General features: G+C 33.8%; 1 protein-coding gene across 2 annotated transcripts in view; it reads right to left on the bottom strand.

Moving 5' to 3' along the window:
• LOC115213303 (BAI1-associated protein 3-like) overlaps positions 1 to 19,302 on the bottom strand; it is a 1,469,361-nt gene that overhangs the window by 911,967 nt on the left and 538,092 nt on the right. The gene's annotated exons all lie outside the window — the stretch shown is intronic.

The following is a 19,302-nucleotide window of genomic DNA, read 5'->3' as shown; positions in this document are numbered from 1 at the left end:
AAAAAAAAACTATTCTTGGTTAATACCTCCGAAATATCAAGTTAAAATGCGGTAACTTTTCGCTACCTGATACTTTAAATATTTAAAAATAATTCATTATAAATATAGTGAATATAGGAATTCTGTCAGATTAAATGGATTCATTTCTTATAATTAAAACTTTCGACTTGATATCATACATATGAAAAGAAAATGTCCTTTTGTTAGAAAGTATGTTAATATGTTAATACGTATTTGTTAGGATGTTCAAATTTTAAAACTTCGACCATTCTTTTCCTAAGAGGTGACCCCAAAACATACAAATACATGTGTTACTGTTTCATTCTTTCGGTTGTGTTCGTCATTCTTTAGAGACAGCATCTTTATCTGGATATATATATATATATATATATATATATATATAATATATATATATATATATATATATATTATATATATATATACGTGTGTGTGTGTGTATTCACAGTAAAAATAACAAATTTGTCACGTCAGACAAATTCTCAAATACTTTTATATTAGTATTTTAGTTTAATTCATATAATTTTCACTTAATAATATTTTGCTTAACTGGGATGTATATAGTCGAACAATAATACTTTCTTGATGTGTTATCTGCTGAATTAGTTAAACTTCATTTACGCATTCAAATCTCTTGGAAAAAAATGACTCTCATATGGTCCCTATCCTCCTTAATATTAGATAAAACTAGCGTATTATTAATGATAACTAACCAATGTGTTATGAGACTGCAGTTTACACAGTTTATCAAGTCATACTAAATCAATCGAACTTTTCAGCACTAATAATGGACTTGATAGCTTGATATAAAAAATTAACGGTGGGGAAAAAAATCCATATCGTTATAAACAGGTGCTGAATCGAAGAAAGCGTATGCTACATTATATATTAACATATATGGTACCTTACATTATTGACCTCGAATTGTATTATAAAGATTCATTCTGATAAAGCTACAGCGGAAATATGTTTGAAAGATTTAACGCTATGAACACTGAAATAGAGCTCTAACCGTATGCGGTTATAGCTTCCGGTAGCGAAAATAACATATGAAAATCCAATAACGTTCTCAAATTATTTTCTTGAAATATATAACAAAATAATTTCTATTCAGCTGCGTCAAACCAATATATCAATGTATCTAAATCATCTCTTCTAATTGCACAAGTTAGTGACAAATTCAATCTAAAAATATTCTATAAAATCTTCAGCAAATATTTAATTTTAAATTTCGCTTGCATTTTGTCATGTGATCATTGCTTTTACATGTTTTAATCTTCGTCTTGAAAATGGAAATAAAATATTCTAAGAGATTTCGGAACATATTAGATCTTCAAATGCAAAATTAGAAAAATGGTTGAACAGCTAAATTATAGAAAATAATAACACAAGTGAATAACACAATTTAAAATCGATTTGTCAAGATTATCACTACCACCGTCACACACACACACACACACACACACACACACACATTCCTTAACTGCCATTTATATGTGTTCATGCATGAAATGTGTATTTTGTTCGACTGGTGACAGACCAGCTCTCAGCTGTCATTTAACGATTTTTTTCTTCTAAATGTTATTTCATGTTTCCTATTTGAGAATTTCTAAGCCAAAATCTTTAACCATGTTGACAGCATAAATACACAACAGTTATGGAATGAAATGTAAATAGCAGTAAATCCCTCTTTATAAAGGAAACCATGAATCTTTATTCATCAAGCACTTTGTCTAGTTTCTTTTATTAGTGTCATTTCCTAATGAAAGAACATTCAAATTACATCAGAAATCCATCATATATGTATTACACATACACATAAACGCATACACATATTAGATGCTTCTTCCCATTACATATCACAAATTCAATGCTGCTAATAGCGTTGTGGGACATATGTTCCTTTTTAGAAAAGCTTCCTTTACGGGCTTTGCTGGTGATGATAATATAATTTAGACTCCCCAGTAGACTGAACTTCACCGAGACTATGAACATAATAAGGTGTATGAAGTCAAGGTTTAATTAAACGCTATAAAGATACAAGTACTCTGCTCGTCTAATATCTTGCAACCTGTCTACAGTATAGAGGGAGATATTTTGTAAATCCAGCATATATTTGGTATTTGGTATTAACACACCACATTCTATTAGAAACAACTGACTAATATGTGGAAGAAGAATGGCTTCTGAGGAAATGATAGACCAGGCACTCAGGAAGACATGTTGTTTTATTGTAAATACCATCGAGTTAAGGTAATCTCATAATCTGAAGCTCACTAATGAGCGGGAAGCAATAAAACGTTTCTACAACAAGAATATTGCTTAATGCAAACAAATCTAGAAATATGTCACTTGAAAGTTTATCGCTCTACCCTCTGGAGCAAATACGAAAAGGTTTGCAGTAATTTGCATTAATAATGCTACTGAAACTTTGAAATTGAAAGCCATAAAAATTTCGAAATCAATCCTAATAAAATAAAAGGAATAACACTCATCTCAGTTACATTCTGCTCTCAGCGTTTCTTGACATTTTGTTTTCCTCGTATGAATTCATTCGTCAGAATTTAATCAGATTTTCTAGACTGTGCCCCAACCTAAGTAATTATATGCGTGATTTAAAGTATGTTGAATCATTATAAATCTCACTAGAAGAAACTACGCAGGAAGTCATACTTCATGAAAACCGAACATTAAAGTATGCGCTAAGATATTCAATGTGATGAGCCAAAATATATAATTAATCAAAATTAAACCCGTAATATTGCGCAAATATAAATCTTTGATTCTTGTAGTGAAAGCGTATGAAAGCAACTGTACTGAAATTAAATGGAAGTAATTAAAAATGGAAGGCAGATAGGAGAGTGAGTCTGATCTTTGACAGAATAGGTACACCTAAAAACGTATTATGACATAAAAAATCTCCCATTATTGAAGTATAGATCAGCCATTCTTAGCAGCTATATATAATATGACAGAGATATCGATAATGGTATTTTCAGATCACTAAACGTGTATTAACTTTTAAAAATGACATTACATTTTGTCAATATATATTAGTACTTCCGCCAAGATCAACTTTGTCTTTCGTCCTTTCGGGCTGGATAAAATAAGTACCAGTTGAGTACTTATCGACTTCCCCCACTCATCTAAAACTGCTGGCATCGTTCCAAAATTTGAAATTAATATATAGTAGTGTATTAAATTTGTATTATATTGCACTGTCATTGAAATATTGCTTACTTCATAATAATGCCTCAGTTCTAATATTCATTCCATAACAATATTATACCTCAATTTGCTTGATACCAAAGCTAACATGGATTACTCTGGGATAGCGATGAATATTGTGAATTGTGGTGCATTGGTACGAACAATCAACATCAAGACGTACACATCCGGCCTGTGCAACACTAGTATTGCATTCCAATATCTATGTTTGTTGTTTTGATATTTGAATTCAAATTTGTTCCCTATACGAGTGTCGGCATTGCCGTGTACGTTTCCACTTATTTCTTTCCATTCTATTACACTGTTTCGCGTGCAATTTAAGGTATGCCGCGGTTACCTTCTTCAATTTCTCTTTATTACGATTAATAAAAAAACAGTTCTCTTGAAGACGCAACGTGTAAGCGAAAATCACCTTATCAGCAAAATTTGCAGTCATCTATAAATGCATACGATATACAAACAATACACCACAAATTACACCAATATCATCAGACAGTAAACACAGCCTTATATGCGACATGAATGGCTTATGATAATGTAGTCTTATATATGATGAGTTTAGAACAAAATAATGCAGCTTTCATATGAATATTGTTAGAGGACATTTATTTGACTTGGTTTATTACAAATAATTAGCTAAATATAAAAGTACACTGAATGTGAAGCACTGAAAAGTATTTTTCTATGCAGCGAAGAAATAAACTGAAATAGTTATTAGAAAAAGCGTACAAATATGTACAACGTAGCAAAGTTTTGCATGGTCAACGTCTATGGAGCATCATCTTATTCATAAAATCGGTGCAATGATCTTTGGAACGCGATATGTAATTTGAAATATGTCCAAGTAATGTTGTTTAGATTTCCTTCCCACCACACAATCGGAGAGTTTTAACACGATGTAAGGATTTGAATTGGAGATGAGGTCGGTTTCATATGACATCTCTTTTGAGTAACTCTTTTAGTTAAAGAGAAACGTATTTGTATTTTTGCATGTTCGGTTGTCTTCAATTAATTTAATTTTCTAGCGCTTAGAGTTTAGTTCCATCGAATTCTCGTGTAGGTAGTACAACTGTAACTAACTTAAAGGTCGTTTCTGATTAATAAGTATTCTCTGTTAGTGGCTGATTTGGAAAACTTTATTACTTAGAGGTAATTATTTTTATACAAAATTATTATTGCTATCAACATTGAAATTATTATCTCCAACGCTCTTTACATTTTGTTTTAGCTTTAAACCACTTATAATTACACCTGATCTAATTGAATTCATCTTTTGTGTTTGTGTCCTCATTTCCTGGAATAATAATTAACAATTCACAGGAAAGAATCAAAACATTTGTTTCCCTCTTCGTGTTAATCTAACGACAGGTACTTCACTTTAAAATAATGCACTCTTTTACGGTTTTGTCTTCGCTTTTGCTAACAGGCCTCAAGCCGACCAAAGCCGTGTGTGTGGATTTGGTAGACGGAAACCGAAAGAAGCCCATCGTATATATATATATATATATATATATATAAATACGGGTGAAAATTGAATATTAATTTGATTAATATCATATGCATGTAATATATATAGTTATGTGCGTGTGTCTTTGTGTCTGCGTTTGTTCCTCCACCATCACATGGCAGCCGATGTTGGTGTTTATGTTCCCGTACTTAGCGGTTCGGCAAAAGAGACCGGTTACATGAGTTCTAGGATTACAAAAAAATGTGTCCTGGAATCGATTTCTTCGAATAAAAAGAGACTTTCAGGTGGTGTCCACCGTGGCCGCAGTCAAATGACTGAAACAGGTAAAAGAATACAAACCCAAGGGAAGGAACACATCTATAAGAATTATACGGTAAAATTTTATTAGTCACCATTAATTAGTTACCTTATATGGTACCGAACCATAACTATAACAACTTCGGATTTATTTGATTTTATCGTCTCGCAATTATTTGGTATAAACCAAGCGTGAAAATTACATTTATCAAATATGATGAACAGTGACTTGCACATGCACGCATGCACTCACACAAACACACACAAACGTTCACACTTCACACACACGGTCACAGGAATACATATTCACACAAGCCCACATATATAAATCTATAGTTATATACAACGACACAGAAGGACTATACTGGTATATTGTACATAGAAAGTATTTGGGATGTTGCCTTGTTTTGAATGAGTTATATGTAACTGAGGAAAAAGAAAAGTGGATCTGAAAATAAACAAGTGAGATGCGTGGAAAATGTGTAGCGACAAAAGAATCTGTTAAACAGAGTGTGGACGAGAAAAGAAATAAAGCTATGAAGATGACAAGGTGTGAATGAAAAAGGTCAAATGAAAGAAAGTGAATGAGAGAGGGAGAGAGAGAGGGGGAGATACAGAAAGAGAGAGAGAGAGATAGAGAGAGAGATAGACAGACAGAGGCATGGAGGGAGCCAAAATGTGATTGTAAACTAAAAGTAGATAAACAAACATGAGATATATGTAAAATAGAGAAAAGGAATGAATGAGTGAAAAAGAAAGAGGAAATAGATTTTGAACGTATGTATGAGAGAATGAGCTAACGATTAAATGTAGGGAAAGGAAAATAACGAAACGGACGTTGGAGACATTTCAACAGGAAGAATTAATAGAAGAACCATGTGGTTGGAGTGAGATACGAGGGTTAATACTAGAGTAATGAAATGGTGAATTAGTAGAAGATAGAAAGAGCAAGTGAAATTATTAGTGTCAATGACACGTAAATGTATACTGTTGGGAAATTCTAAAAATAGTGAGAGAACAGAGATGAGATGATGGAGCTATGGATACAGAAAACTCTCTCGGAATTAGATAAGTTTACTACTCGAAATATGATTTGATATATATATATATATATATACATACATACATACATACATACATATATATATATATACATACATATATATATATACATACATACATATATATATATACATACATACATATATATATATATACATACATACATATATATATATACATACATATATATATATACATACATATATATATACATACATACATTTATATACATACATACATATATATACATACATACATACATATATATACATACATACATACATACATACATACATACATATATATACATACATACATATATATATATATATATACATATATATACATACATACATATATATATATATATACATATATATACATACATACATATATATATATACATATATATACATACATACATATATATATATATAAACACACACACACATATATAAATACATATTCGCACAGATATTTGTATATGTATATATATATATATGTGTGTGTGTGTGTGTGTGTGTGTGTGTATATGTATAAATATATGTACATATATATATATATATATTCCTAAATATATATATTCATATACATACATATATATATATATACACAAATGTATATATATATATATATATATATATATATATATATATATATATATGTATATGTATGTATCTATATGCATGTATATATGTACGTATATATATTCACGTATTCCCGTTATTATCAATTACCTGTTTATGTGGAGAAGCAAAGTCTCTAAATCTACAGCCTACTCTTTATAGTCTCGACAAAAGAAACAATGGATACTGAAGCATTTTCCTGCCACTTTACAATGTGAATGGTCATACCTACTAGATATTTGCTATATGGATTTGAATTCAACCATTACATTTAAATATCTTTAGTCTGGGAATTCTTTTATGATAACTGAATGTACGTTGTCTGATTATTTTGCCATTGTACACTGTTATGGTACTCTTTACTCTTTACTCTTTTACTTGTTTCAGTCATTTGACTGCGGCCATACTGGAGCACCGCCTTTAGTCGAGTAAATCGACCCCGGGACTTATTCTTTTTGTAAGCCCAGTACTTATTCTATCGGTCTCTTTTGCCCAACCGCTAAGTGACGGGGACATAAACACACCAGCATCGGTTGTCAAGCAATGTTAGGGGGACAAACGCAGACACACAAACACACACACATACATATATATATACATATATACGACAGGATTCTTTCAGTTTCCGTCTACCAAATCCACTCACAAGGCATTGGTCGGCCCGAGGCTATAGTAGAAGACACTTGCCCAAGGTGCCACGCAGTGGGACTGAACCCGGAAACATGTGGTTGGTTAGGAAGCTACTTACCGCACAGCCACCCCTGATGAGTACTTCTGCTAATATTAATAAAATGTGTTTATGGAGAATGAGAATTTTGTGGAGTAATGTCTCTACGTACACTTACAGATCATGTCTATACATATCCTCAATAAATATTTCACCTCTTACAACATGCACACCTCTTTCAGACTGCCTGAGTAAGGTCGATGAGGCCTAAATATGTGCCTAAAATGGCTTACTACATATTCCACAAATCACCTTTTTACCTTTTTTCAGCCAGAACCATGTAGATGATTTCTCATCGGTATCGGCCTTGTTCCTGATGGTTCTTCTACTCACTCCTGTGACGTCCAGGAATCGATAACCCTTATTGAGGAACACACCAGCAATTTCCCGACTGCTCACTTTCGTTCATGTGATTATCCAAAATCAACTTCTGACGTTTTTCTCTCTTCCTTTCTTTTGCCTCCTCCACACTTTAGTTCCATGACACAAGTACGCACAACAAGATGAACTGCTTTTGACGAACTATCAGTGATATGAAATGGAATATTTAACTTTTTTCTCAACTGACATGATCCATTCGTATGCCCTGTAAAGCTTTACCTTCCTTATCAAAGACAATCCTTTTCGCTGTTGGTATAAGAATATTTGTTTTCATTAATTCTCTTTGTTTACTACTTCAACAGCACTTCTGGGGTGTCTTTCGGGGTTCTTAAACTCAAAATACTGCGCATGAAGAGTTTATGTGTTATAAGTATGTTTCATACTTAGTATTGCTTACTGGTGTGTTATGCATTCCGGTTGTACACCCGTGCATACATCTCAGATACATAAAGACAGACATACACACGCACACACACATACATGTATATGTTATATATATATTATGTATAAATGTAATATATTAATATATTAATAAAACAAATAAATGCGCCCTTTTAAAGACTAACCAGGCTCATGGGCCCCGTTTCCCGGTTTCTATGGCGTATGCGCTCCCCAGATAGATGAGACGCCAGTCCATCGCAGCGTTACTCATTTCTGCCAGCTGAGTGGACTGGAGGAATGTGAAATGAAGTGTTTTGCTCAAGAACACAACTTGTCGCCCGGTCCAGGAATTGAAACCACAACATTACGATCATGGTGCTGACACCCTAACCACTAAGCCACGTGCCTCCACATATTAATATATTACATAATATATATGTTTATTATATATATATATATATATATATATATAATATATATATATATATATATATATATATATATATATATTCTTCAGACATATTGACGCAAATATATATATTTTTTAACCTTTAAGCCTTCTGTAGTTTTTTCACTTTTTACTATTTTCTATATATTCAACCACGTGCTTTCACAAACCAACTTTCTTATATATATATATATATATATATATACTTTTTATAATACATACATATATGTATATGTGTGTGTGTTTGTGTGTGTGTGTGTGGTGTGTGTGTGTGTGTGTGTGTATGTGTGTGTGTGAATATCTTTAAGAGAACACATACGAATGAAAAAATTCGAGAACAGAGTGCAGTGAAAAATGTGATCTTATAGAACTGAGAGCAAAATTTTCGCTGAGCTGGACATATTCCAAAATTCACAGACAACAGGTGGACCCATGCGGTTCCCGTGTGGTAGCCAATGGATCAGAAATGGCCAATTAGAAAGCCTCTACGATGATGGGAAAACGATTTAGTCAAGCAATTTGAGTCAAGAGGAAAAGGAATAACGTAATCAAGACAGAATCTGAAGCGCATCGTGACCAGCGTTATGTTACAACATCCGACAGCGTGGTTGATACTGTGATGCTCTATGTATATATATATACATATGTGTGTGTGTGTGTGTGCTTGTGTGTGTGCTTGTGTGTGAGAGATAGATAGATAGATAGATAGATAGATAGATAGATAGATAGATAGATAGATAGATAGATAGATAGATAGATAGATAGATAGATACAGAGAGAGAGAGAGATAGCGAGAGTGAAGGAGAGAAGGAAATAGAAAGAATGGGGTAAAGTGGTGAGTAATATAACTGTTGAAGAAATACTGCTGTAAAGAAACAGTAAAATGTAGAAAAGAATGCAATGCTAGAAAGAATTCTAAAGCGTCTCTCAGGAAAATGTAATGCTTTATTTGGTTTTCTTATATTTTTTCTGCAGTAGAATCTTTTCAATTCAATGATGTAAATGTTACACTTTTTTTTTCTTTAGCTTTCTTTGGTTAGCTTGCATGCAATATTTTTGATTGAAATTATGATTCGTTCAGATTTATTTGAATGATGATTGTTGATGATTATACAAGTGTTGACAATCGAATATTTCCTGTGTCTGTCAGTCTGATTTGCGTTGTTTCTCATCTCTTATGGTACTGTTTGTAATATTTGTTTTACATATTTATTGTGGTTTTGGTTTTCGAGAGAAAAATCTTGAGTAAATTGTAACAAGAATGAAAATAAAATTTGCATTAGATAACATCCAAAGGATTTAAGATGATATTTTTTTTCCCGTGCTACGAACGCTTATGTTGTACAAAAAAAAAAAATGGAAATAAAACAAAATCGTGACTGACAGATAAAGAGATCCTGATAACATTTAGAAATTTATATGGCTTTTGATTACATAATTCTTGAATAACAAATGGGCAAGGATTATACACAAACACACACATATACTTCTATGGTATGGAGTTAAAAAATGTTTAGTTAAGCTTGCGTTACATCGATTGTCTAGCGCAACAAGTGAATAAAACTATCAAAATATCAAATAAAAATTTTACCATAAGCGTTGATTTATTTTTTTAGATAGATATACTGAATAAACAGAATACGAAGATTTCGAAAACGTTGAAGAGATTATTTTTCAATAACATAGCCGGACAAGGAAGCTCAATACCGACTATCCGTTACTCTTTTTAAGAATATTTCCAAACATATGAATTCAAGGGAGGAAAGTTTCGTCGGATACGTGACAGGATTAAACGTATGTAACAACATAGCCTCTTCTAAATTTGATCCGTAACCAAGTGAAAAGGTAATGCGGAAGATGACCTTAGTTTACCATCCAAACCACCCATTAAGAGGCTTGATTCATCTGGTAGGCTTCTACACAGCTTCTGTCAACTAAAATTGTAAGGTTTTTATTATATCCGAAATTATAGAGGAAGAAACTTTTTCAATGTACCGCTAAGTTGTCTCACGCTGAGAAGCTTACTTCGAATAGTTGCGTTTCGTTTTGCACCATAAAATAAGGTCGGTCTATTGAAGTTTATAGAGCGAAGACAGTCTTTCCAAGACCATGCTGTCATTTTTATTTAATGAATACTGGAATGTGTTCTTTCTATACGTTTAAGGATGGCGGGTATATACCAAATGTGGCTGATGTGGCGGTTAAGACATTGACTTCACAACAATAAGATCCGGTATATGTGTTTGTTGCAAAGCATCAGGACATGCACATTTACCATGTAAAGAGTGTCTATTGGGTGGAAAGTCCATTGGATTGACTGCACCTGAAACTGAAGGTCCTGATTTGTCCCGCGATGATTATACTTGAGAATTACACATATTCTTTTATTATTTTACTCGTTTCAGTCATTTGACTGCGGCTATGCTGGAGCACCACCTTTAGTCGAACAAATCGACCCCAGGACTTATTCTTTGTAAGGCTAGTAGTACTTATTCTATCTTTTGCCGAACCGCTAAGCGACGGTGACTTAAACATACCAAAATCGGTCAAGCGATGATGGGGGGACAAATACTGACACAAATAACAAACATGCATGCATGCACACACACACACTCACACACACACACACATATATATATATATTATATACAACGGGTTTCTTTCAGTTTTCATCTACCAAATCCACTCACAAAGCTTTGGTCAGTCCGAGGCTATATTAAGAGACACTCGCCTAAGTTGCCACACAGTGAGACTGAACCCGGAACCATGTGGTTACCACACACTCACTCCTACGCCTAACATAATGTACACTATCTGTAAAAAACTGAACGTCATCGTCAACTAACGCAGCGAGTAGCGTGTACTGTTCATAGAACAACGAATCACTGATGATGTGAGACCCCAACATATATAGAAAATATCCATGAAATTTTGTTGTTTGTGAACGAAATTCATCTGTTTTTCTTATTCATCGACATTAATTGATTTGGTGATGTTTCATTTATGCTAGGTTTTCTATAAGCTTCCTGTTTTTCCTACATTGATATCTTTCAATACCCGTACGTATTTCAATACTCGTACAGATTATAAGTGTGAGAAGGAGAAGGATAATTAACGTAAAAACAATTCTAATATTCATGGTTCAACATTTTCATGAAGTTAAACATTATGCATCAATACTTGGCAGAGTTTTTAAGTTTGGTTTTTAAAATTACTGAATACATGTTACTGAAAATGTATTATATATCTATACTATAATAGAGAAAGCTACTTATTTATTAGGTATGTAGCAAGTACGAAAAGTACTAAAAGAAAGCTATTATTAAATGGTACCGTCTGGAAATATTTCTATAAATTCATGTTGTAAGAATTTTCCTATAATTTCGATTTCTCAAATTTATTGAATTTTTTAAACTCCAATTTCTCGTAAACTTCAATATTCACTGCAAATTTAAATATTCATTGCATACACTGCGGAGTATTCTATTTTCATTTGCAAAGTCTCACTTTCTCTTTTAAGTCATAATTCGCTATCAATATATACGTAGTGTAAAAACTTAATATATTGAATGAAATTTTTTTAAAATACTCGTATAATTTTTGAACGCAAGATAGTTGTAAGAAGAGCCTAGAACGTTGTGGCGTGCAATGAATTGGATTCTTCACGACGACAATTCACCCGGTCACCGAGCTATCGTCATTCGAGTGTTTCTCGCCAAAAATATCATGGAAACATTTCCGCAACTTCCATACCTGCCATATTCGCCCAATTTAGCATTGACGGACTTCCATATTTTCGCCCAGATGAAAAAGCAGCTCAAAGGTTGCCATTTTAGCTCTGTTGTCGAAATCCAAAGAGAATCGCAGACGGTCCTTGACTCGCTTACGGGAAACGACTTCGAGGCCGGACTCCAAAAGTGGCAGGAACTCGGGGACAAGTGTATTCCTGCCCAAGGTGACTTTTTCGAGGCAAATGATGTTAAAACTTTGGTAAATAAACTGTATTTTATTAAGAATAACTAGTCTCGGGATGTTTTGATACCACTTCATATACATACATACATACATAATACATAATCAAATGAATAAAAACATACGATGGATGATTGTCAGCTCATTACTGCTATTTCTTACGTAACTTTTTAATAGAAGAATGGGAACATTACTCCATAGGGCAAGTAATTCTACAAACATCATATGACAAGTAATATCACAAACAAAAGAATATCCCATGAATACAGCAGGGATGTAGCTGAAGTTTGTCGAGGCCAACTGTGTATTCTTGGAATATTTTTTGGTTTGTAAAATTACGTTTCATCTGATGATACGGTCTTTCGTAATGGAACAATGTTCTCATTCTTCTATTAAAAAGATACGTAAGAAACAGCTGTAATGAGCTGACACATATCAATTATATGTTACTATTCATTTGATTCTAATACACCAAGAGGAGTTACGACTTGTCGACACCTTAGAGTATACCAAAAACGTACCATTCAAAGTAACGCGTACTTTGGACCAGTCTCTAGGTGCTACATACTGACAGGTTTAGTTTTCTCTGGGTACACAGCCGAAATAGCTTATTTAATACTCACCAACCACAGGTTTATCTAATCCTGCCTGGTGCATATCTTTTCAAGTACCTGATTGTATCTGTATCCTTATTTCATCATATATATATATAAATTATTAGAGAGTTAACCACTATGTGGATAACTCTAATAATTTATGTATAAGTTTGTATTTTCTCCGTAGTTTTTTGTGCTAAGCCACTCGGTGTTAAATTAATGGTATTATTAAATTAATATCAATTTTTCACCCTCATTTATAAATTTATATATATATATATAATATATATATATATAATATATATATATATATATATACAAATTAGACGGCAGACGAAAGAAAGGAATTACACATATCATTTAATAATAGTTCGACTCATCTCCGTTCATTTTACTGTTGCATAGATTCGTTCTAAAAGTCTACGAAATTCTAAGCTGCATGGAGTTGAATCAACCTGTTATTGAATAATATACATATTTGTAAGATATATGAGGTGTGGAGTGCGAGTGTAATGATTCTACCCTTGAGTACAACTTTACTGCTAGCGATCATATTAAACAACTGAGTCGACCTACGACTCACCTTCTTATAAAATGTCTGTGTTCTGTTATTACGCGAGCTAATATTTAAATAATTCAATATAATAGGGCAACATCTTCTGAGTTACTACATTTCTGAAAGGCGACATTGAGAATATTCTGTTTGCCCATAACAAACTAAGAAATTCTTGTACGATCCTGCGTCTTGCAGAAGAAATTTCCATAGTTCATATAATAATCATACCAAATGTACGTAGGACTACGTATGTCATGAATGTGTGTATGTGTTTGCGCGTGCGTGTGTGTGTGTGTATGTGTGTGTGTGTTCTGTGTATATCTTCTCTTTTCCGTACAAAATTATTAATTTGAGCCATATACATATAACCATTCTTGACTGGCAAAGGACCCGAACTTATGTATGTTTACAGAATCTATACATATACAGGAGGTAGAACCCATCACACACTTCATAAACAAGAACGAATGATGTGACAAGTTTGTCATAACACCAACCATCTACCACATTAATATAAGAACAAGGGTCAAATAATTCAATCATTAATCAAATTCAAGCAACACACTCACCCTCATACACGTTGTGATGTTAGCTATAATGAAATGAAGCGAACTACATAAAGAAGCAGCTCAGTAGCTTACGTGTATAATAAAGATTTAAAATCATTTGGAAACTAAAATACAAGCATTTAATACAGAATATATAGCCCATTGTACAGGCTGTAGATACTTGTGGCAGAAAGTATCAACTGCTCTGGTAAATGTAAAAGTGGTATAATATAAGCAAACAACAAATAGTAAGAGTGTTTAGTCTTTATGACTCTTTCCAAGTTTAACAGTATGTTATTCATTTTAATTTAAATAACGTGCGTGTGCATGAATAGCATTATTTCAATGAAAGAAATGTTTTCTCCTGGAATAGTAGGAAAGAAAATCAGTTGTTTATTGTTTTTTTGTTTTTCAAATTTATGATTATGTCACTCTATGCATATATGTCGTAACTGCATATGTGTTCATTTGTATGAGAAGGCGGACAACATATTGAATTATGTCTGGGCATAAATAACCTTTATGATTAAATCTGATTTACTTTCGAGACTGCAGATATAATCTTCAGACGGATGATGATAGATTTTAGTTATATTTGAGCAAACGGGATTTAATACGCATGTCTATGAATGACAAATTAAGACGTAGATGATAAACAAACAGTTCTCATCGGATACTTTGTTGTTGTTGTAGCCATTGTCTAGAAGTAGACACAATGAAAACTACTTGTTTCGGTAGCGTGAACTTTTTTTGCAGTAAGTCGTATTAGTGAATAATAAACCTTAGAGCATTTGAGAATATGATTGTTTATAAAGTGATTCACATCAATGGATCATCACAAATGCAAAGACTAAATCAATAGATATTATATCATTATTGCTTTAATTTCATTTTTTAACAATTTTTTTCCGTTATTAAGGATGTTTCACTTTTTAGAAATGAAATACTATTTGTAAAGTGGTCAACATTTATTGAAGTTGTAACTGGGAAACTATTTGCAATGCCCAGAAACGATGCACCTTTATATTAAATATCCCCCAAATATTGAATTGTTTATTATATTTATTCCACTGAACAATTCTCACTTCTTTCTATGAACAATTGAGAATTTAGCTCAAAACTCGACTATCCTCCTCATTTGTTAGCTCACATAGGGTGGCCATTTGGTACGTTTGATATAGTGGTTAAATTTCTTCAAATCACAGTCTATATCATCGTCCTATATATACAAACGACTGCAATTGTCAGTTAGAAGCATTTTCTCATTTTTTTTTCTCATTTACCAGGACAACAAAAGTTACAAATCTTTTTTCTCAAAGAAAATACATCTCTTTGTTCTTATTAACGCTACCAATTCTGCTATTCATACTGCACTTGGGGTTTTCACGTATACCATCTTCATTCATCCGTCTGCTTTCACTTGGATACCATGTTCTTTTTACTTGGATATAAAGCGACAAGAACGTCTGGTTACACCAGCGTAAGCTCTCAGTCACTCTCTCACACAAATTCATCAACTACTGACGCCACTCTTCAAACCTTCTCTGCGCCAATAAATGTTTGACCTCCTCTCGTTCACTATAGATGGCATTTATGGAAGGTCTCCGTCCATCACTTTCTAAAGTTCATATATTTCTTTCACCGCCCTCAAACTCTTCCCAAGTATCAATAAGTGTTCAGCGATTTCTGTTAATCTATTGATGATATTTATATAATTTCAGCTTTCTCTGAATTGTTGTTCTTGAATGACATAGCTACTCACATTGTAAGTCCTTCGAGTACCATTTACAGCTATGCTGTTTTTGCGTAAGTCAGAATTGTGCATTTTTTAAAACTCTCTTGTAAAAATTAACACTATTCTCACATGTAGCGTGAATTTCATGCTGCGAGTTTTAATTCTCTCAACAAATGTCCTACTTGTTGCTTTGATTTTCAACGGAAAGCGATAAATCGACAAACAAATTGCAAATGTTTATATTATGCATGTTCCTGATTATTAGTTATGTGAAAGCGGGCCTCTTTTTACGGAAATATTAAAAAAACCATACTATATAAGCCTTACTGTATTTTGATACAACACTATATAGTTCCTAGTTTCAAATGCCACCAGATAATTTCACCTTCAGTTCCTCTGAGGTGGTTGGATTAAATAAGTAGCAATTATGTACCTATATCAATGTAATGGATTTCTTACAATTTGTGTCCTTCTTAGAAGGAGAGAAATTGTAAGCAACATTTATTCTGTATCTTGCAGCATAAACTTGTGATTAGATTTGTCTTCAATTATCTGTAAGTGATATAATTCTGTATATAAAGGCATATCATATGACAAATAATTAACGTGGTAACTATGAGTTTTAACACTGGTATCCACTCAATGTGTCGAGTAATATGTATGACGCAAAAGTGACGTGAAATTGGAAATGAGGCTGTTCGAAAAAGAAAAGCAGAAAACATGAAGTTAATGTGTGATCTCGAAGTTAAGTATTTGGACTGAGTGGTGCGTTGTAATTTAAAGCGCATCGCTTTATTCCACGTTGCTCCAGACTACTTAAATGTATGCTTGTGCGGCTCTATCCCTCCAACTCTTATATCAAAATCAATTAGTTTTAGTATGGTATATGCCACGAGACCATAGTTGCTCTCGGGAGACAGTGAGTAACCTAACGTACCCTAATAAGCAGTTAATACTGCAGAACCTCGTCATATTAATTAGTCGTTTGTTAATATTAACCCGATAACACGACAGAAATGTGATAACATGAAAAAGATTTAGTTTCATTGTTTTACTTTATGATTTCAAATTTCACATGTCTGTGTTGGATTTTAATTCTTGAGCAATCCTTATAACGTATAATATATCTATATATATAAAAGTGAAGTTGTGTGAGTGTCTGTCTCCTACGATTTAGATTCCTAACTACTATTAGCGCGCGTCTACGATGAGTCTACGATTTTAAAAATAATTAACATCATTTTTTTTCATTTTAACGCATATTTTTTTAATTGCTTCTCCTCCTTCTTCCCTCCCTCGTTAAGCTGTGGGGAAGGGAGTGTAAGGAAATCAACGTCGTAAAGCGTTGTCAAGGAGACCAGCGTTCTTTTAGAACAACGACTTCATGGATTGAAGACATCAAAACAGAAATGGCTAAGAAAGCCCGAAAGCAAATTCTACAAAATCAGGAAACACGCCACACAGGGAAGGTTTCCCGTGCAAAAAATTTGCACAACCGAATGTTTTAGTTGTTGCACAACTTTTACTTAAAAAATATTATCCAAACACAAACTTTTGAAGGCAATATTGTATGGCGATGGTACTTGTGAAATATGGTAATGGATTTAGTAGCCAAAAGGAGAGAGCAGAGGCATATTATGGTGGTGGTGGAGGCGGTGGTTATGGCAGCGGTGGTGGCGGTGGTGCTAGTAGTGGTGATGGTGGTGGTGTTGGTGTTGTTGTTGTTGGTGGTGGTGGTGGTCGTGGTGGTGGGGGTGGTGATGGTGGTGGTGCTCTTCGTGATGGTGGCGGGGATGGTGGTCGTCGTGTTTGTGGTGGTTCGTTGTGTTTGTGGTGGTGTTGTTGTTGTTGGTGGTGGTGGGGGTGGTGATGATGATGGTGGTGGTGGTGGTGGTGGTCTTCGTGATGGTGGTGATGATGGTCATGGGCGTAGTGGTGGTGGTGGCCATGGTGGTAGTGGTGGTGGTGGTGGTGGTGGTGGTTGAAGCTGTCGTCTGGGTTCTTCCAATTTTTTCGTGTGTCGGTGGCAGCGTTGGCGTTCATGCTCGCACCTGCACCTGTGTAGCTCCTCCCCTTCTTCCCTCCCTCGTGAAGCTGTGGGGAAGGCAGGGTAGGGAAATCAACGTCGTAAAGCGTTGTCAAGGAGACCAGCGTTCTTTTAGAACAACGACTTCATGGCTTGAAGTCGCCAAAACAGAAATCGCTAAAAAAGCTGAAACAGATCCACAAAAACGGCAAAAACCGCCACACAGGGCAGGTTTCCTGTGCAAACAATTTGCACAACCGAATGTTTTAGTTATTGCACAAATCTTTATATATATAAAAGTGAAGTTGTGTGAGTGTCTGTCTCCTACGATTTAGATTCCTTACTACTCCCACATTTTGCGGTGCAGTTTAACCAAAACCGGGTATCTTATAGTCGTGATTCATATCGAGCCCTTCTGGGTATTAGCGCGCGTCTACGATGAGTCTACGATTAAAAAAAAAATTACCATCATTTTTTCCATTTTAATGCATTTTTCACTATTATATAAGGGAAGTAACTCTCTAAAAATGTCTACGATGAGTCAACGATTTTTAAAAAATTACCATCATTTTTTATTCCATTTTTAATGCATTTGTTGCTATTATTTGCTATAACTCACTAAAAATGCTTATATAGTTATTTCCCTTACAAACCCGAGCAACGTCAGGCGATATTGCTAGTTTTATATATTATATACATGATATTTACACACACACACACACACACACACACACACACATATATATATATATATATATATATATATATATATTATATAATATATTTCATAATGCCATATTTCAAGTAGTGCTTGCAATAAATATTATTAGAGAACTATGATTAAAATATCAATCAATGTCTCGCTATCATATTATGGAACTAAATTCAAGTGTGTATTCCCCTTCACCTAAGCAAGTAGAAAAATATTGCACATGCATAATTTTGATTTTTTTCTTTTAGATGATAATATCAAAATATTTATTTGTTTATGGCCCACTGGGGGCTAAACACAGAGGGGAAAAGCAAGGACAACAATATTAAGTGGATTACATCGACTCCAGTGCGTAACCGGTACTTATTTAATCGATCCCGAAAGGCTGAAAGGCAAAGTCGACCTCGGTGGAATTTGAACTCAGAATGTAGCGGCAGAATGTACCGTTAAGCATTTCGCCCGGCGTGCTAACGATTGTGCCAGCACGCTGCCCTAATAATATCAAGATATTGCAATGTTAG

The sequence above is a fragment of the Octopus sinensis genome, linkage group LG6 (assembly GCF_006345805.1).
Source record: "Octopus sinensis linkage group LG6, ASM634580v1, whole genome shotgun sequence".
Classification (NCBI taxonomy): Eukaryota; Metazoa; Mollusca; class Cephalopoda; order Octopoda; family Octopodidae; genus Octopus; species Octopus sinensis.
The sequence above is the reverse complement of the archived record's forward strand: the minus strand, read 5'-3'. Positions and strand labels throughout refer to the sequence as shown.